The following is a 21,157-nucleotide window of genomic DNA, read 5'->3' on the forward strand; positions in this document are numbered from 1 at the left end:
CAAGGATCTAAATCATGGCTGACCAAAATACAGCCTGTAGGCTGCATGTACCCTGCAGTGTGATTTTATGTGGCCCGCCTGTGGGTTTTAATTTTCACAAGCAAAAACATAAAATAATAATTTGCATGGAATGTGTATTAGATTTTTTAATTCCATCACTGTTTCAACAATCTGGCTAGCAGCTTCTGTGGACGTGTAAGATCTACCCACAACCAGCACCCAGAAAGCTGCCGACACACTGCAAAAGCACAGGTTCTTTTGATCTGCTTTAGTAAGGAAAGCAAGGTTAAAGGGGTTGACAAGCTTACTTTAATTCAGCATACAAATATCATTCACTTAGTTCAGGGGAAAAATCCAGCACCCTGAACTTCAGAATAAAATACAAACAAATTACAAACATCAACAGACAGACCTTGTCTGATTCAAATCCCAATACATAGTTACCAGAGTTTAACAAAGTCTCAGCATCCAGGTTACAAACTGGAGGGCTCCTAGCTACAACTGCCCAGAGTCTCCGCCTCAGCACCGCCACGAGTTAGAGCCCTAAACAAATTACAAACATCGACAGACAGACCAAATACAGATTCACAGTTACCAACATCTAGATTCAGCGCGGGAGCTCATAACGAGGGCTGACCCAGAGTCATTCATACCACCACTGCTTTGGGTAAAAGCTCCAAAGAATAGAAATCCAACCCCTGGTTTTATATCTTTTTCAGTGTCAGGGGTGAGTTACACATGTGACTCACCCACGTGACCTAAAATCGTCACAAAGAGGTGACTTAAATCCACGCGGTCTAAGAGCCTCTGATGTCCCAAACCTGTCACTCAAAGTCTTGTGTAAAACTAGGTCCTCCCCTGAGTTAGCCCCACCTTGAGCCCCACCTTAGTTACCAATCCACACCCACATAGGTTTTACACCTAGTAGGGGTTTGGGCCTGGGGCTTAGCACCTAGTAAGGCTCTATGAAATACACTGAATTACTCAAAGGAAACAAAGGCCAACTAAGTGCTAAGATCCCATTTTGCTTACCAACACAATCACTAATAAATAATCTCGTTGACATTAATTTTCTTTAGTGTTTTTAAGCAGTATTATGGATGAAACATATCACACGGAATTTTCAGTCGATCTCTGGGATGCGTTGTGTCTGTTTGATGCAGTACGCACTTACCTTTATGTGCAGTATGCACTTACCTTTATACTGTTGTGTTTGCGCTTTGTTGTTTTGTGTTTGCTATTGTGCTTTGCACCTTTGCCTGTCATATTGATGATACACGTTCCACCACTTTCTATTAGTGTACTGTATTTTTTATTCTGGGTGCAGCCCTCAAAATTATTTTATTTTAATGCGGCCCTAAGATAACCTAAGGTTGGACACCCTTGATCTAAATCAATTAAAAGAGATTCCCTTTAAGCTGCCCCTCTTTCCACCTCCCCACACCAATCCCTAGCCCCCAACTGTGTGCTGGAGCATGTTGAAGAGAGCAGGATCTTTTTCTTAAGGTCACCATTTAGGAAACCTTAATCCCCAGAATCTCCCGTCTCTTTAGAAATATGACAAGGAAAGAGCTTCTCTCTGGCTCACCCACAAATATTGGTGGGTTGTAGGGGCCATATTTACTTATTTATCCATTCATTCATTCATTCATTCATTGTTTTTTGCTTTATTTAACAATTTTATTATTATTCAGATGAATAAATATTTGTAATCTTGCTCCATCTCTTTTTAATGAACTTGGAGATTACTAGCTTTAGGGTTATATGCACATAACCATAGATGAATCACCTTATGACTAAAATTCCATTGATCTGATTTGCTTGAGTGTTTCTTAACATGATGAGTACTAGAGGATTGAAATTCCCGTATTCCCATATCCCTTATTTTGGGATTGTGTTTTTGTAGGGGCCATATTTCATTTCTAGTGTGGGACTGAAGGAAGTGGGACAAGAGACAGAGCCTGGGCGTGGCTGCCCCATCCAGGAGTATGGGAGTGAATATAACCTATATCTGGTATAGAATTCCAGTGGATAACTCGTGGGCTTACTTCTAGCTTCTCTGGTCCTACAGACCAGGATGACTCTAACTTCAGCAGTTATACAGCTAAAAAAGTTAGAAACTGCAAGGAGGGCTGCTTTTATCAACTATCCCATATAGAAGTGAGTGAAGAGAAGAAAATTCCTAATACTGTAAGGAAATACTATGGATTGAGAGATCCCCAAGATTAAATTCTACAATAGCTAGGAGTATAGAAACTTAGAATAATGGGATGCAACCAAAGCAGTACTTAGGGGAAAAATTATATCTCTCAGTGCTTTCATCGGTAAAATAGAGAAAGAACAGATTAATGCATTGGGCATGCAACTAAAAATAACTAGTAAGAACAAATTAAAAATGTCCAATTAAACAAAAAAATGGAAATCCTGAAAATCAAAGGAGAGATTAGTAAAATTGAAAATAAGAAAACCATTGAACTAATAAATAAAACTAGGATCTGGTTTTATGAACAAACCAATAAAATAGATGAACCATTGGTTAATTTGCAGAGGAAATAGAATAATTAAATAACCCTATATTAGAAAAAGAAATTGAACAGGCCATCATTGAGCTCCATAAGAAAAAGTCCCAGATGGATTCACAATTGGATTCTGCAGTACATTTAAAGAACAGTTAATTCCAATACTATATAAACTATTTGGAAAAATAAGCAAAGAAAAAGTCCTACCGGAAATTTTTTATATGACACAAATGTGATGCTGATACTTGAACCAGGAAGAGCAAAAACAGAGAAAGAAAACCTATAGAACAATTTCCCTAATGAATATTGATGGCAAAAATTTTAAATAAAACATTAGCAAGGAGAATACAGCAATATATCACAAAGATCATGCACAAGTTGGGATTTAGACTAAGGAATACAAGGCTGGTTCAATATTAGGAAAACTGTCAGTGTAATTGACCATATCAATAACAAAACCAACAGAAATCATAAGATTATCTCAATAGATGAAGAAAAAGCTTTTTAACAAAATACAACATTCATTCCTATTAAAAACACTGTAAAGCATAGGAATAAATGGAGCTTTCCTTAAGATGATAAATAGTATCTAACTACCAATGATGGTTTTACTATCAGCAAACATTATCTGTAATGGGGATAAGCCACAAACTTTGAGTAAAGATCAGGGGTGAAGCAAGGATGCTCATTATCACCACTGTTATTCAGTGTTATATCAGGAATGCTCACTATAGCAATAAGAGAAGAAAAAGAAATGGAAGGAATTAGAAAAGGTGGTGCAGAAACAAAACTTATTTTTTGCAGACGATACTATGGTATACTTGGAGATTCCTTGAGAATCAATTAAAAGACTAGTTGAAATAACAACGTTAACAAAATTGTAGGACATAAAATGAACTCATATAACTCATTGGCATTTTTATATATTACCAACAAAGTCTAGCAGGAAGAGATAGTAGAGAAGTTCCATTTAAAATAACTGTACACAATATAAAACACTTGGAAGTCTGTCTGCCAAGACAAACCCAGGAACTATATGAATACAGTTACAAAAGACTTTTCACGTGAAGTCAGATCTAAACAATTGGAAAAATATTAATTGATCATAGAGCCAGTATGACAAAAGTGACAATTCTACCTAATATTCAGTGCCATGCAATTAAACTATCAAGAAAATATACTATAGAGCTAGAAAAAATAATAAAATTCGTCTGGAAGAACAGAAGGTCAAGAATATCATGGGAATCAATGAAAAAAATTGTGAAGGAAGGTGGCCTTAGCCGTACCATATCTCAAATTCTATTACAAAGTGGTAATCATCAAAACAGTCTACTGCTGGTTAAGAAATAGAGTGGTGATTGGTGGAATAAATTAGGTACACAATTCGCACTAGTAAATGACCATAGTAATCTCGTGTTTTGTAAACTCAAAAGATCCAAGCTTTTGCAAGGAAGAACTCACTGTTTGACAAAAATTTCTGGGAAAGCTGGAAAGCAGTTTGGCAGAAACTAGATATAGACAAATATTTCATACTGCATACCAAGATAAGTACCCAGTGAGCACACAGTTTAGACATAAAGGGTGATACCATAAGCGAATTAGGGGGCATGGGATAGTTTGCCTGTCAGATCTATGGATTAAGGAAGAATTTATGAATAATAAGAGAGATCATTTGGCATGTAAAATTGACAATTTTGATTGCATGGAATTAAAAAGGTTTTGCACAGACAAAACCAGTGCAGGAAAGCAGAAAGGTGGGGAAAAATTTTTTGTATAGCAGGCTTCTCAGATAGTTCTCAAATACATAGATATTTGAGTCAAATTTATAAGAATGCAAGTTATTCCCCAGCTGAAGAATGGTTAAAGGATATGAACAGGCAATTTTAAAAAGAAGTCAAAGAGCTGTCTGTAGTCATATGAAAAAATACTCTGAATCACTGTTGATTAGAGAAATGAAAATTAAAACAACTTTGAAGTACCACCTTACACCTGTCAGATTGGCTAACAACAGAAAAGAAAAATGACATGCTAGAGATCTGGAAAAATTGAGACACTGATGTACTAGTTGGTGGAGTTGTGAACTGATCTAAACATTCTGGAGAGCAATTTGAAACTATGCCCAAAGAGCTATAAAACTATGCATACCCTTTATCTCAGCAATACCACCACTACGTCTGTATCCCAAAGGGATTTTTTAAAAAAGAAAGGAAAAGGACGTATATGTACAAAAATAGTTATAGTGCCTCTTTCTGTGGTGGCAAAGAATTGGAGATTGAGGAGATACCATCAATTAGATCAGACCTACACAACTTGGCAGCAGGTAGGGGCCAAAATTAAAATAGGCTAAACTTCTTCAGGCCACAGATAGGTTTTTAGCAGCTTGCTTTCCAAGTAAAGGTATAATTAATGATTAAACTGCTTTGCAGATAAACCATATTTTTAAAAATGGGAAATTTTAATTAATATCAACTAATTATACTTATTGCTTGAGATTTTTATTCATCATGAAATTGCTGCTCTCAGACTAGAGACACACTAATGATGGTTGGTTGCTGGGGGTCACATGACAGATAGCAGAGAGTACGCAGTGGCACCCCACCTGCCAGGTTACATGATAGGCACAGTAGTGACTAGTGGAAGGAGGGTTAAGTCGGGCACAAACAAAGCACTTGTTACATCTTTGCATCCTTTACATTTTTCGAGGGCCGCCTGAAATCTTCTGGCAAGCAGCACGTGGCCTAAGGGCCGTGTGTTGTACAGGCCTGAATTAGAGAATGGCTATACAAGTTGTGATGTATGCTTGTGATAGAATACTTTTGTGCTATAACAAATGATAAGCAAGATTATTTCAGAAAAATCCTAAAAGACTTACATATACTGATAAAGTGAGCAGAACCAGGAGAACATTGTATACAGTAGCAGCAGTATTGTATGATGATTAACTATGAATGATTTAGCTAGCCATATAATGATCCAAGACAGTTCTGAAGTACTTATGATGAAAAATGCTATACATCTCCAGAGAAAGAACTGATGGAATCTGAATGCAAATTGAAGCATACTTTTTTTACTTTCTTAATTTTTCTTGGTTTTGTTTGGTCTTTTCTTTCACAATATGACCAATATCGAAATGTGTTTTTCATGACTGTACATGTATAACCTATATCAAATTACTTGCCTTCTCAATGAGGGGAGAAGGGATGAAGGGAGAGAATTTGGAAGTCAGAACTTAAAAAAAACGTTAAAAATTGTTTTCACATGTAATTGGAAAAAAATATTTAATTTTTAAAAAAGAAACTTAGAATAAAGAATGGAACAGCGACATTGATTCCAGGAATAGATAGAAGTAATGAAAGAACAGTTTGAGCAGAAAGTAAACCAGTGTAATTGAATTAAAACTTTTGAGAAAATATTTGTAAGTTAAATAGCTTAAAATAGTATTCAGAACACTGTACTCAAAAAGTGAACAGTTTAAAAAATAAAATGGAACATATAGAACTCCATATTCATCAATGAAACAACATAAAAATTAGGTTAAAAAAACAGTTAAAATTAGAAGATCATATAAACAATCATACTATCAAAAAACAGCCAGCCTGAAAGCAAATCAAGAAGAGAGAATTTAAGGTTCACGGGCTCACTGGAAACCATGATAAAATAAAAAAAAGCCTAGATATTGTAGTAGAAGAAATTTTTTAAAATGACCTTGAAATACTAAAACCAGATAGCAGAGTCAGATATATGTCACTGACTGAAGGAAACCCCAAATTTAAAATATCTGAGATAGCCAGATTTAAGAGCTCATGGGTCTAAGAAAGGGGCCATAATGAAAGAGATCAAGAGATCAGTTAGACAATGCTGCCCATAAGTGAAGACAAAGTAAAGCTTAGAAAATGAAATGTCAAAACGCTGAAGAAATACATCCTAAAGGGAGGAAAAAACCCTTATTCTACAAAGTTGACCCTGAACTTATAGAGAAAAGGAAAGGGAGCTTTAGTACAAACAATGACTTGCAAGCATTCTTGTTGAAAAAATCAGAGTGGAGTCAAATATTTGAAAGTTAGGAGACAGATGAAATATAGACAGTGAACGTGTTAGCAACTTGAAAGATCTCAGTGTCAATGAAGTGCTGACAATCTAACAATGATCTTTGCGCTCTTCTCTCCTCCCTGGTAAGGAGACCTCACGTCGTACTACACTGAGAAAATCCATTCACCTTTAGGTATATTTTTTCCCCTATTCAGCATTTCAAAAATAATCTTTCAAAAGTAGATTGTGAAGATCTTGAAAGTGAGTGGAGTTCTTAACGTCCTTTTATATCCTCTTCTAACTTTAGCCAAGTGATCTACTTGTATTGATCCCAATGACTTCTCTGAAGGATTGCCCCTATACTCGTAATATCTCTATAATATTTAATCTCTCTTTTTCTTCTGACTCATTGCCTTCTGCTTGCAACCACATCTCCCTCATCCTTAACATAGGCATGCTTGACCCTTCCACCTTGGAAAGTTATTATCTTATATCTCCTTTTTTTTTAGTCAACAGCTATCTACATCCATTGCGTCCACTTTCACTCCTCTTACTTCTTAACCCCTTGACATCTGGCTTCCAAATTTGTTATTTATTTGGAGCTGCCCTGCTCAAAGTTACTGATAATTTCTTTTTCTTGTAAAGTAATTTTTATTACATTTTGCTTTGTCACTTGCATTTCTCAATGCATCCTTATCCCCACATCTTCCCAGAGAGTTGTCTTTTATAATAATAAAGAATAAAAGAGGAAAAACTATAACTTTGCACAACTAATCAGTGCATTGAAACAGTCTGGCATTACATGCAGTGTTCTATCCACACTCAAATTCCTTCCGCGTTGACAAAGAAGCAGAGGAGTGACTTTTTTATATCTTTCCTTTAGGGCCAAGCTTGATCGTTATAATATTATATCATTCAGCTTTGATTTTATTTTTTGGTTTTTTTCCATTTACATTATTGTAATCATTGCATATATATTGTTCTCCTTTTTATTCTTCACTTTGCATCAGTTTGCAATACACCAGCATGGTATTATTTCATTATATTCATGTACCGCAATTTGTTGAGCCCTTCCCCAGTTGATGGGCCTTTACCTTTTTTTTTTTTTTGGTATTTTGTTTACTACAAAGAGAACTCACATAAAAGATTGGTTGTAATTTGATCTTTTTTTCTATCTTTAGTGTTATTTGGTTGAGGCATTCCTCAACTGATGGGTACCTGTTCTTTTTCCATTTCTTTGCTATAATAAAAATGGTACTTTTAATACATTTTAAAATACAAGAGTCGTGTGTGTGTGTGTGTGTGTGTGTGTGTGTGTGTGTGTGTACACGTACACGTACACATCTGTATCTATATATGTATCTCTATATCTATATCATGTGGATAAGTAAGTCTAGTGGAGGTATTACTGAATCAAAGGGTATGCAGGACTTTTCTGTATCACTTTTCCAAATTGCTTTCCAAAATATTTTGACTACTTCACAATCCCACCAATGGTGTAACAGTGTATCATTTTCCCTTACTTTTTGTCCACTGTATAAAATCTCTTTCAGGCCTTCTTCATGTCATATAAATTATCACATTCTAGCCCTCTTTTCCCTTCTCCCAGTGCACTATTCTTTCTTATCCCTTGATTTTATTTTTTTAGGTAATCATACCATTGCATTCAACACACACCTCTGTTTTCTGTCTATGTATACTCCTAACTGCCCTAATAATGAGAAAGTTTTTAGGAGTTATTAATACAATTTTCCTATGTAGAAATATAAACAGTTAAACCTTATCAAATCCCTTATGAGTTCTTTACCTTTCTGTGCTTCTTTTGCATCTTGATTTTGAAAGTCAGATTTTCTATTCAGCTCTGGCCTTTTTATAAGGAATGTTTGAAAATCTTCTGTTTTATTGAATGTCCTTTTTCCCCCCTGAAGGACTGTTGTACTCAGTTTTGCTGGATAGGTCCTTCTTGATTGTAATCCTAGATCTTTGGCCCTTCAGACTATCATATTCCAAGCCCACTTGTGTTATTCTGACTGTGGCCCCATGGTATTTGAATTGTATCTTTTTGGCTGCTTACAGTATTTTATCCTTGATCTGGAAGGTCTAGAATTTGGCTATAATATTTCTGGGATTTTTCATTTTGGGATCTTTTTCAGGAGGTGATTGGTGGATTCTTTCAATTTCTATTTTACCCTCTGGTTCTAACATTAGGGCAGTTTTCCTTGATAATTTCTTTTTTCTTCTTTTAAAAACTTTTTTTCTTTAATTTTCTTATTTACTTTTAGTTTTTAACATTCACTTCCACAAGATTTTGAGTTCCAAATTTTCTCCCCATCTCTCCCCACCCCAAGACTATATGCATTCTGATTACCCCTTACGCCGTATCTGCCCTCCTTTCTATCCTCCTCCCCCATCCCCTTCCATTTTCATGTAGGATAAGGTCAATTTCTATTCCCCATTGCTTGTGTATCTTATTTCTCAGTTGCATGTAAAAACAATTTTTAACATTCGTTTTTAAAACTTTGAGTTCTAAATTCTCTCCCTCCTCACCCTCCTTCATTGAGAAGGCAAGCAATTTGATATAGGTTATACGTCATGCAAAACACTTCTATAATCACTCATGTTGTAAAAGACTATTTCCCTTCATCCTATCCAGCCTCCCATTTATTCTGTTCTCTCCTTATACCCTGTCCCTCCTCAAAAGTGTTTGCTTCTGATTACCTTTCTATCACCTCTCCACACCCCTTCATATCCTCTTTCCCCCTACTTTCCTGTAGGGTAAGAGGGATTTCCATACCCAATTGAGTGTGTGTATGTAAATCCCTCCTTAAGCCAATTCCATCTTCTGAGTGCATTTTGATCTTCCTTGTTACCAAAGTAAGTTTTTATAGTATGATTTTCCCCCCTTGATGTTTGTTCATTTTCCGAGCCATTTATTTAACTCTTTGTTAAAGTAGGGCTCTGCTTCCAGTGTGGAGGGCATACTGTCCCAAGCTGCAAGGGGTTTTGTGCAGCTGTTTTCAGAGATACTTCTAAGGACCAGGAAGTTTTCAGTTCTTCCAAGGTGGTATGATCTAAGGAGGGGTGTTTACTCCTCTCCTGGCCTGTGCTCTGGTCAATGAGTGACCACAAGTACTGTTTTTTGTCCTGAAACTGTGAGGAGGGTTCCCTCTCTGCTGCTGCCACAAACTCTGCTCTGCCAGTGCTCTTCCTTGCCCCAGGACTGCAACCCAATTCCAAGTATGGGCAAAGCAATAGGGTCCTGCCCTAATGCCAGCAGAGACCACTGTAATTTCTGTTTGATCCCCTTATTGTCTGTGGTCTGAGAGCTCTGGAAGGATCCGCTGCCACCTGCCCCAAGGCTGTACTGGGGGGCTAGACTGCAGCTGTCTCTCACCAAAATCCCACAGACCTTTCTTCCTGCCTTTTTAAGTTGTCTTTGGTGTTTGTGGGTTGAGAAGTCTGGAAACTGCCACACCTACCTGCACTTCAGTCCCCTGAGGCCTGCTCTGGTTTCTCTGGGGCCTTGTCTGTGCTGGAGTGGTTTGCCCTGGACTGCATTCCTTTCCCAGCCAGGCGCAACAGACCTTTCCTGTAGACCTTCCAGGTTGTCTTGGGCTGGAAATTTGTTTCACTCTGACAGTTTGTGGGTTTTGCTGCTCTAGAATTTGTTTAGAGTCATTTTTACAGGTATTTGGAGGAGAGCTCAAGGGAGTCTCTTTCTTTACTCTGCCATCTTGGCTCCATCTCCTAGATACTTCCTTAAAATATGATATCTAGACTGTTTTCTTGATCATGGCTTTCAGGTAATTCCATGATTCTTAACTTATCTCTCCTTTTCTTTTTCCAGGTCAGTTGTTTTTCCAGTGAAATAGTTCATGTTTTCTTCCATTTTTTCATTCTTTTGATTTTGTTTGATTGTTTTTTGATTACTTATAAAGTCATTAGCTTCCATTTGCCCAGTTTTAACTTTTAAGGAATTATTTTCTTCATTGAGCTTTTATATCTCTTTCCATTTGGCCAGTTCTACTTTTTAAGGAGTTCTCTTCAGTGAATTTTTATATCTTTTCCTTTTGGACAATTCTGCTTTTCAAAGCATTCTTCTCATTGCATTTTTGTGCCTCTTTTACCATTTGACCTGTTGTTTTTTTAAGTTGTTATTTTCTAGATTATTTTTTTTTTGCCATCTTTATCTAGCTGTTGACTCTTGTATCCATGATTTTTTTGTGTCACATTTTTCTTTCCAATTTTTCTTCTCACTTAATTTTCAAAATCTTTTTTTGAACTCTTCCACGACCTGAGACCAATTCATATTTTTCTTGGAGTCTTTGGATGTTGGACCTTTGACTTTGTTATCTTTTTCTGTGTATTTTGATCTTCCATGTCATCACAGTAACTTTCTTTGATCAGAATTTTTTTCCAGCCCATTTCTTGACTTTTAATTTTATGCTGAAGGGGGGCTCTGCTTCCCAAGTGGAGGGGGCATTGTCTCAAGCTTCAGGTTTTTTTGTGCAGCTGTTTTCAGAGGTAATTCTGAGCACCTGTAAGTTTTGGGCTCTCCCAAGTTGGTATGATCTAGGGAGAAGTGTGTTTACTGCTTTCCTGTACTGTGTACTGGTTTATGAGCAACCATAAGCACTTTTCATCCCAGGAACAGTTAGGAGGGTCCTTGTTCCCCTGTTGGCTGCAAGATCTGGAAAGTTTGCATTTATGATTTCTTAAAATACATCATTCACATTTGGTTTTTTTGGTCATGGTTTTCATATGGAGCTTATTGAGTCTTAAAGTCTTTCTTCTTGACTTTTTTCCAGGTTAGTTAACTGATAATCAGTGCCTTATATTTTCCTTGATTTTTTGGGGGGGGTTGTTTTAATATTTCTTGTCTTATAAAATCATTGGATTTTATTTGCTCTATTCTAATTTTTAGGGAGTTTACTACATGAAATTTATAAGCTTCTTTTTAAATCTATTTTTTTCCTTCTCATTCTTTAGAGGCTTTTATTTCACCTATAATTTTGTTTTTTTATCCTGTTTTATTTCTTCCTGCCTCTCCTGGAGTCTTCATCATCTATCCTTTTTTTTTTCTCCCCTGAGACTTTATTTATACTGTTGTAGAGCTAATCTCTTTTGTGTTTATTTCTTGGGTGTCTCTTGAATCATATTTTTTAAAATTTTGTTTTGTATCATCTGTTTATATTTCTATCCCCATGCTCTGCCTTCTTTATATTCTTGCCTGGGGCCATCAAGCCCTGTTTGATCCTGTTGCTGATTTTCCCACCTCTTGTTACTGCCTTCTACCTTGCCAGTTGTATTTATACTGGGAATTCTAGCAGGTTTCAGTGTCCCTGGTCCAACGCCTGCTACCTTCTAGCCGTGTTGGTACATTCTTGGTCAGGATGCTATAGTTTGCTGGATATCCTCCCACTCCTCTGGTCTATCTGGTGGTCCAGGTGCTGAAAGTTTTCTGACTTCTTGGTGCAACTCTGGTTAGAGCGCTGCTGTTTTTTAGACCCTCTAATAAATCCCCAGTCTGGGCTCTGTGGTCTTACAGTGTTTATTTGGGATATTGGCATCACTGGTCAAAGTGCAGCTGTTGGCTTTAGTTCTGTTTACCTAGTTCAGGTTTACCTTGATGGCATGTTTCTTCCAACTTTTGGCTTTTTTGTGAAGTCCTAGGCTGGTTGAAAGAGCTTATCATTGTCTCTATTTCTTGATCGTTCTGTGTATGCCATAGCACAATGAAGAGTCTGGAGTCCGAGCCAGAAATCAGAAAAGGTGTTTAACATTCTTCCTCATGAGAAAGGGCATCACCCAAGCAGTAGAGGTTGGAGGGCATTTGCAAAGGAAAAAGCCTGTACTGATGATGGTCCTAACGCAAGCTCCCTCCCCACTTCTCTCCCTTCCTCACATTGGCTGAGATTTAGGGTGCACAATCTAAACGCGTATAAACTTTGCCTAGAAACAAGGAGGCAGACAATCCTTATCTGCCACATCCATGTTTTCTGCTTAGTGATAAAGGGTCAGAAAGAACTTTTTACAGCTATTTGTGCAAATTCCTTCAAGGACAAAGGTCTTTGTAAAAGACAGGAAATCTGTGGTCAAAACTGGTCACGCATGCCTGGAGGTTATGTAGCAGTGTTTCCATACCCCCCACCTTAGTGCTGGTCTCCTAATCTAACTGCTAAAACTGTTCAAATAGCTATTAACCCTTGAGGAGACTCTGCTCACTATCTCACATATTCTGGTACCTTTTTAATTTTATTTTTTTGGAGGGGGGAAGGGAGGGCAATTGGGGTTAAATGACTTGCCCAAGGTCACACAGCTAGCAAGTATGTCAAGTGTCTGAGACTAGATTTTGGTACCCTTTTTAGATTTTGCTGAAGTATATATGGAAGAGGAGGTAGATTACTCAACCTTTCACATGAACATCTAAAGCTTAAGATATACATATAGTTTTAATGTTGATACGAATTCATTTTATTATTAAAAAAAACTGTCCCTCTTTATCCTCTTGAGTTGTGCAGGTGCTTATCTCCTCATTCCTTGATTATTTCCATAACTGTCTGGTTGATCTCCCTGATTCAAGTCTGTCCCCCATTCCAGTCCATCATCTATTCAGCTAACAGAATCTTCCTAAAGCGTAGGTCTGACCATATCGTCCCTCTACTCAATAAACTTCAAGGGCTGCCTATGATTTCTAGGATTAAGTATAAAATCCTCTGTTTGGCATTTCAAGCCCCTTCATAAACTGGGGTTGTTCCTCCCTCCCCCTAGCCCCTTTCTAGTCTTCTTGCACTTCATATCCCTGGAACATAATTTTCTGACACTGGTCTCCTTGTTGTTCCTTAAACAAGGTATACTCTTATCTCCTAACTGCGTTTTCATGGGCTTATCATCTGTGCATTGAATGTTCTCTCTCCTTATGTCTGCTTCCTGGTTTCCTTAAGGTTTTAGCCAAAAAAAAAAAACACCCCATCTTCTACAAGAAGGCTTTCCTGATCTCCCTTAATTCTAGTGCTTTCCCTCTGTAGATATTTGTGATTTATCCTGCATCCGCCTTCTTTGCAAATAGTCGTTTAACATATTGTCTCTCACATTAGAGTGTGAGCTCCTTGAGAACAGGGACTGTTTTTGCCTTTCTTTTTATCCGTAGTGCTTAGCACAGTGCCTGGTACAAAATAGGCCCTTAAATATTTATTGACTGCCTATTTATGTGTTTCTTTTACATTTTTGCCTCTTTTTCTCCTGAAAAGTTTTCTCCATTTTACTGTTTTTGTCTTCCATATCTGTTGATATTTAGAGAGATTCTCCATCAGAGATTCCATGTGTTTTAGTCTGGTGGTTTTCGATTCTGCATCATGCCTTTGACTTTCTTCTTTAGAGTTCTTAATTTTCAACCTAAATTTATTCCAAATATCTTGTGAATTTTATTTCTATTTTTAGCCTTTCTTGTTCCATTCTCTCTGGAGATTCATAGGATTTTGTTTTTGATCACATATTATTTATTGGTTCTTTTTCTTTATAGTATTTGCCAAATTTTGATTTCTCTTTGCAGTTTTGCTTATTTTCTTTTTAAAGTCCTCTTTGGCTTATCTGTGTAGTAAACTTTTTTCTCTTTTGATGTCATTGGTATATACGCCTCTTCCCCCTCACCCCCTATGGCATTCCCTATCATTCACTGCTTGTGCCCCTTCCTCTTAACCATTGGTGCAGACCTCCTGAGGCAGAGCTTCCCTAGCTCTTCCTTCGATGAGTTAACTGTGATCCTGCCCTGAGAAATTTCCAAGTTTGGGACACATCCCAGCTGATTTTTCAATCACTTTTCCCTTTGGCCTCATGCAGCCACTTGTTTTCAGCTAGATGACTTCATCTATTTTCCTCCTTCCTTTATATGGAAAGGCAAGGTCCGTATCTGATACTTGTAGTGGGTGTGCTTGGGTGGAGGGTGTTCTGACAGAGCAGCTTCATTGGGTCCGTACTGGAGAGCTGACCAAGCATAAATTCTCTTAGGCATAGGGGAAGTACCCAAGAGAGCCTGACTGAATGATGTAAGTTATAAAGTTCTTTATGTTAATTTTTTTTTCAAATTATATATCTATATGTGTATGTGCATATGCAATCAGTAAAAACAAATCTGCCTTTTCCTCCACACCCCCAACTTGAGAACTACAGTAAACAAACCCCATTACAAATGTATATAGTCAATCAAAATAAATTTCCACATTGTCCATATCCAAGTTCTCTCTTTGGTAGTATGAGTGCTTTATTTCTATATCAGGAGATGAGTAGCATGTTTCATCATTAGTCTCTGAAATTGTGTTTGGTCGTTTTTCTGATAAAAGTTTGCTTTTACCATATTACTCTCAATGTATAAATTGTTCCTTTGGTTCTGTTCCCTTCACTATCTAACCAGATTTTTCACCACATTCTATCATTTCTTATAACACTATAATATTCTGTTACATTTATGTATCAGCCATTCCCCAATTGATGTGCACTACCTCAGTTCCTAATTCTTTGCCACCACAAACAGAACTACTGTAAACATTTTTGAACATTCTTAGTTTCCTTTACTTAGGACTTATTCTTTTGATTTCCAGGTGTGTGCATGTGTATGTATATATGTATGTATGTATGTGCATGCATGCACACATGTGAGCAGGCACATTTACATACAAGTTCTTCCTTCCTTTAGTTCAGATAAAGTGTCAACTGTTCCCCCACACCCTCTTCCTTGGTTGTATAGAAGCCTACTTGTACACCCTAGCTATATAGATAATTTTCTCTAACCTTCCTTTCCCTTCTACCCCTAGTGTATTCTTCCCCTTTCTTTTTATTCTTCTCTTAAGATCATTAGGACATAGTTGAATCCCAGACTTTGTCTAATTAGATTCCCTCTTTGACCTGATAATATGAAGGCTCAGGGGATACGTGTATCATCTCCTCATATTTAAATGTAAAGTTTATCCTTGCTTTGTCCTTTACATTATTCATTTATATTTACCTTTTTATGTTTCTCTTCACTCTTGTGTTTGAACTTCACAGTTTCTCCACTAGCTCTCAGTATTTTCGTCAGAATGCTTGGAAGTTGTAACAACAGTTGTGTTGTGGGGGTGAAAGACCAACACAAGACCAAAACACAGAAGGGTTGCTAGCACAGGTCCTTTGATCTGCTTTTCGAAGGAAAGCAACTTTAAGGAGTTAACAATCTTACTTTAATTAAACATACATATACCACTCACTTAGTTCAGGAGGAAAAGCCAGCACCCTAAACTTCAGAGAGAATACAAACAGAAATTATGAGCAGAAATTTAATAAGCAGAGCAAATAACAGAAACCAGCAGACACTGTCTAACATCTCAATACATAGTTACCAGAGAAGCACCAACATCTGGGTTTTTCAAAGCGGGTGGGGGGAGGTTTCCTTCAATGAGTGTGCCTCCAAAGGCAAAACGCTCACCTCAGTTTATATGCACTTCTTCAGGGTCAATGGGTGTTACAACCATAGGACTCAAACCTATGTGAACTAGGTCTTCCCTTGACATAAGCTGGTCATCAGACTCCCAATTCAATCAAAGATTCCTCAGTGCTGAGAAGCACTCCAAAAAAGACAGCCAAAAGTCCACTTTGCTTGCCATTACATTTGAAAAGCAAAACTCATCAAAGGTACTTGATTACCTCAGCATTCCAAAAGAGAAAACAGTAAAAAGTCTCATCCTAATTGCCATAACAGAAGTCCTCTATCTCACTAAAGGCACATTTTCCCCCCCTGTAACATTTTTTCTGGGCAGTTTATTTTTGGATATAAACCCATGTCTTATGCCTTCTGGAATATCACATTCTAAGTTCTCTGCTCCTTTATAGTGGTGTCTGCTGAATTAATGTGATCTTGACTGTGGCTCATTGGTACTTGAATTCTTTCTTTCTGACCACTGTATTTTTTTTATCATTGACCTGGAAGATATAGATTTAGGCTATGATGCTCTGGGACTTTGCATTTTGAGTCTTCTTTCAAGGAGGAGACTGGTTGGATTCTTTCTGTTTTTATTTTGCCTCGGGCATTTTTTTTTTATGCCTGTAATTTATAGGATTTATTATGTCTGATTGCTACTGATGATATATATTATTATGCAGTTTGACATGTAACATCAACATATTAATTTTGTTCATATTTTTGTATATATACATATATGTACATGTTTTCTCTCATGCTTCTTTCACTTGTATTTTAACTTTGTCATTTTATGTAGCCTAGGTTTTTTTCTTGTCATAGTTTATGCTTTACAAAAATAACTTCAAAATTATTATTTTTTAAGCATTCATTTTTTAAATTTTGTGTTCCAAATTCTTTCCCTCCCTCCCCCCTTTTCCACCCACTGAGAAGGCAAGTAATATATCAGCTATACATATAAAATCATTCAAAATATTTCCATATTAACAAAATTTTTTTTCCAAAAGCAAGGAAAATAAAGTAAGATATTTATACCTCAATTTGCACTCAGTGTTCATCAGTTCTCTCTCTGGAGGTGAAAAGCAATTTTTCTTTGTGAGTCTTTTGGAATTATCTTGGATCATTGTATTGATTAGAGTAGTCAAGTCTTTCACAGTTGATCATCATGACAGTATTACTATTGTACAATGATCTCCTGGTACTTTTCACAAAATGTTGTGCCAGTTCATATATAGGTCTTGCCATGTTTTTCTGAAACAAGCCAACCCTCCCCCTTCTCCCCCCTCTTTCTTATAACACAGTAGTACTCTCATCACAATCATTTGCCACAGCTCACTCATCCATTTCCCAGCTGATGAGCATTTCCTTAATTTCCAGTTCTTTGCTACCACAAAAACAGCTGCCATAAATAGTTTTGTATATATAGGTCCTTTTCTGTTTTCTTTGATGTCTTTGGGATACTGACCTAATAGTGGTATTGCTGGCTCAAAGAGTATGTAGTTTTATAGCCATTTGGCCACAGTTCCAAATTGTTCTTCAGAATGGTTGGACCAGTTCACTACTCTATCAACAACTCGTTAATGTTCCTGTTTTTCCCTCATCTACTCTTGCATTTGTCATATCTGTTAGGTACCTCAGAATTGTTTTAATTTGCCTTTCTGTAATCAATATTGATTCAGAGCATCTTTTCATAAGACTGTTAGATAGCCATTGTTTCTTCTTCTGAAAACTGCCTATTTAGATCCTTTGACCATTTATCAATTGGAGAAAGAGTCTTATTTTCACAAATTTGACTAAGTGCTATTTCAGTCTATATTTGAGAAATGAGAAACTTGCAGTGATTTTTTAAAGATATTCTTTGTCTTTGGTCTTTTTTTTGTCAAAATGTAGTTTCCTCATTATCCCTTTTAATTAGATTTATTTTAGCTTTTGCTTTGTCTGAAATCATGATTGCTTCCCCTGCCTTTCTTTTTTTAGTTCAGCTGAAGCATATTAGAATTCTACTCCAGCCCTAAATTTTAACTCTGTGTATGTCCTTCTGTTTCAAGTGTGTTGTGTCTCTTGTAAATGACATACTGTTGGAGTCTGGTTTCTAATCCGTTCTGCTGTCTGCTTCCATCTTATGGGTAAGCTCATCCCATTCACTCGCATAGTAATGATTACTGTGCATTTTCTTCTGTTTCTTTTCTCTCTCTTTATCCTGTCTCTCCTCAAAAGTCTACTTTGCTTCTAACCACTGTCCTCCCTTTTAGCATTCTTTCCTTCTTTCCCTTAGCTAGTTCCCCTTCTATTTCTCTATTGGGAAGTTAGCTTTCTAAATAAAACTGTGTGTATGTGTATATGTATAGGTCTGCGCACATACTCTTCCTCGTTAAATCAGTTCCTCCACTATAAAAGCTCTTGCTTGCGTGCCTCTTTTGTGTGAGATAATTTCCCCCATTCTGCCTCTCGCTTCTTCCTTCTTCCAGTGCGTTCCTCTTTCTCACTCCTTCGTGTTATTTTTGGAGATCATCACAACATAATCAACAGAATCAAATCATACCTTTTCCCTCTTTCTACGTAGACTGCTTCTAACTGCCCTAAAATGATAAAGTTCGTAAGAATTACATATCTATTATCTTCCCGTAAAGGAATATAAATAGTTTAAATTTATTGAGTCTCTTATGATTTCTCTTTCATGTTTACCTTTTTATGCTTCTTTTAAGCCTTGTGTTTGAACATCACATATTCTCTTGTGCTCTGGTTTTTTCATCAGGAATCCTTGAAAGTCCTATATTTCATCAAATGTCAATTTTCCCCCCTGAAGGATCATACTCAGTTTTGCTGGGTAAGCGATTCTTGGTTGTAAACCTAGGTCCTTTGCCTTTCAGAATATATTCCAAGCGCTCTACTCCTTTAATGTGGAAGTCATTAAATCTTGTGTGATCCTCACTGTGGCTCCACAGTATTTGAATTGTTTCTTTTTTGGCTTCTTGGAGTATTTTCCCTTGATCCCGGAGCTTGTTAGTTGGTTGTAATATTTCTGGGAGTTTTCATTTTGGGATCACTTTCAGGTGATGATCAATGGATTCTTTCTTTCCTTTTTTTTACCTTCTAGATCTATATCAGGACATTTTTCCTTGATAGCTTCTTGAAATATAATATGTAGGCTCTTTATTTGATCATGGCTTTCAGGTAGTCCAGTAATTCTTAAATTACCCCTCCTTGATCTATTTTCTAGGTCAGTTGTTTTTCTGATGAAATATTTCACAATTTCTTCTATTTTTTTTCATTCTTTTGACTTTGTTTATACAGTCATTATTTTTTAGTTACCCAGTTCTAATTTTTAAGGATTTATTTTTTTCAGTGAGCTTTTGTGCCCTTTTCCATTAGGCCAGTTGTGTTTTTTAAGATGTTGTTTTCTTCATTATCTTTTTATGCCTCTTTACCCAGTTTTTCCTCTACCATTCTTACTCTTTAATTCTTCCAGGAATTTTTGTTGGGCTTCGGTCCAATTAGCATTTTTCTTTGAGGCTTTGTGTTGTTTTCCTATTGATGTAGTCTTCTGAGCTTCTGTCTTGGTCTTCCCTGCCTTTGTAGTAGCTTTTCCTGGTTAGATATTTTTCATTGTTGTTTGCCCATTTTTTTCAGCCTATATTTTAACTTTGAACTTTATATTAATGTTGGGCTTTGCTCACTTGAGGGTAGGGAGACAGTGTCTCAGGCTTCAGACTTTTTTGTGCTGCTGTTTTCAAAGCTAGTTTATGGGGTCTTCAAGTTTTTGGTGCTTTTATCTGGGGAGAGATGTGGTCACTGCTCCCCTGTTCTGTATTCTTGTCTTTACCAAGGAAGGGCCCCTGATCCTCTGCAGCCACTACTAATAGTACACTTCTTGGCCCTGGAACTGTGACCAGGTCCCCTGGTCATAGCTCTTCTTTACTTTGGAACTGCAACTAGGGCTTTTACTCCCTTGTGCCAAACACCCAGTGCTTCTTTCTGCCCTGGAATTGTGACCCAGAATTAGGTATTGCCAATAAAGTTGCCAGTCAGTGCCACTAGAAGGGTCCCCTGTAATCTTTCTAACCACTTGTCTAATTCTATTATGGTCTCTGGGTTGAGAGCTCCTGAAACTGCAGGTAATGCACTGTTAGAGTTGCCTCCTAAGCTTGCTGCTAAGCAGTCCTGTGGCACATATGATGTGAGTTGCCTTGCTGTCTACCCTGGTGTCAAAGCTCTCCTGCTGACCTTCTAAGTTGTCTTAAGCTAGAAAAATATCTCTTTTTGTTGGCTGCCACTCTCAAATTCTATTTGAGCTGTTATTTTAAAGTTGTTTCAGGGAAATGTTGGGGGAGTTCAGGTGGGTAACTGCCTCTCCTCTGCCATCTTGTCTCAGTCTGACTCCTTGCTTATTTTTATGGTTTAAAAGAACTAGTCTGAAAAACTATTTTAGGCTTAAAGGCACCACAACTGTCAACACAAAATCAATACTAATTATACATGGGCACCAGGGCATTAGCATTAGGTTTCAGTCTTTACTCAAAAATTAAATCACTGTGTGACCATAGCTTGTCTTCCTGTATTTCTGAAACTCCATTTCTTCATCTATAAATGGACACAATAACATCTATGATAATGGTCGTGTAACTTACAGCAACACTATTTCTAAGTACTTAAGTGAAAAACTACCTGACCTGTAGGGAGAAGTTTATTGTAAAACAGTAATTGTTTGGGAACCCCTTTCACGACCTAGATGGGCCTGAGAAAGAGAAAGTGTTCAGTTGAGGAATAATCAATCTAGTTATGGCATGAGTAAAATGAAATACTGTACCATAAAGGATAGCACATTGGAAGGATTCAGAAAAATTTTGACTCCTTGTATAAACTAATTCAGTAGTAAGGAAGCAGAACTTGGAGAACATTTCATACAAAGCACTAGTATTAAAGAAAGTCAGCATTGAAATTTCAGAATTTGAAAGTTGGGACTGCCTCCTTTGTCTTGGTATTCTCAGTGTTCCACGCCCATACCATAGGCACTTGATAAGAAATCCTTTTGATCAATTTTTTTTATCAAATACGATTTCAAGTCATTGTGTCAAAGAGCGAAACATTTCAACTGCCCTTTTGTCAGAGGTCACATCTGGTAGAGTATAGAGGGGAACAGGCTTAAATTTTTAAAGACATG

At 37.0% G+C, this 21,157-nt stretch overlaps 1 protein-coding gene across 2 annotated transcripts in view; it reads left to right on the forward strand.

Moving 5' to 3' along the window:
* Nucleotides 1-21,157, forward strand: part of TRIM33 (tripartite motif containing 33) — a 178,393-nt gene that overhangs the window by 86,595 nt on the left and 70,641 nt on the right. The gene's annotated exons all lie outside the window — the stretch shown is intronic.

Source organism: Trichosurus vulpecula, chromosome 7, assembly GCF_011100635.1.
Source record: "Trichosurus vulpecula isolate mTriVul1 chromosome 7, mTriVul1.pri, whole genome shotgun sequence".
NCBI lineage: Eukaryota > Metazoa > Chordata > Mammalia > Diprotodontia > Phalangeridae > Trichosurus > Trichosurus vulpecula.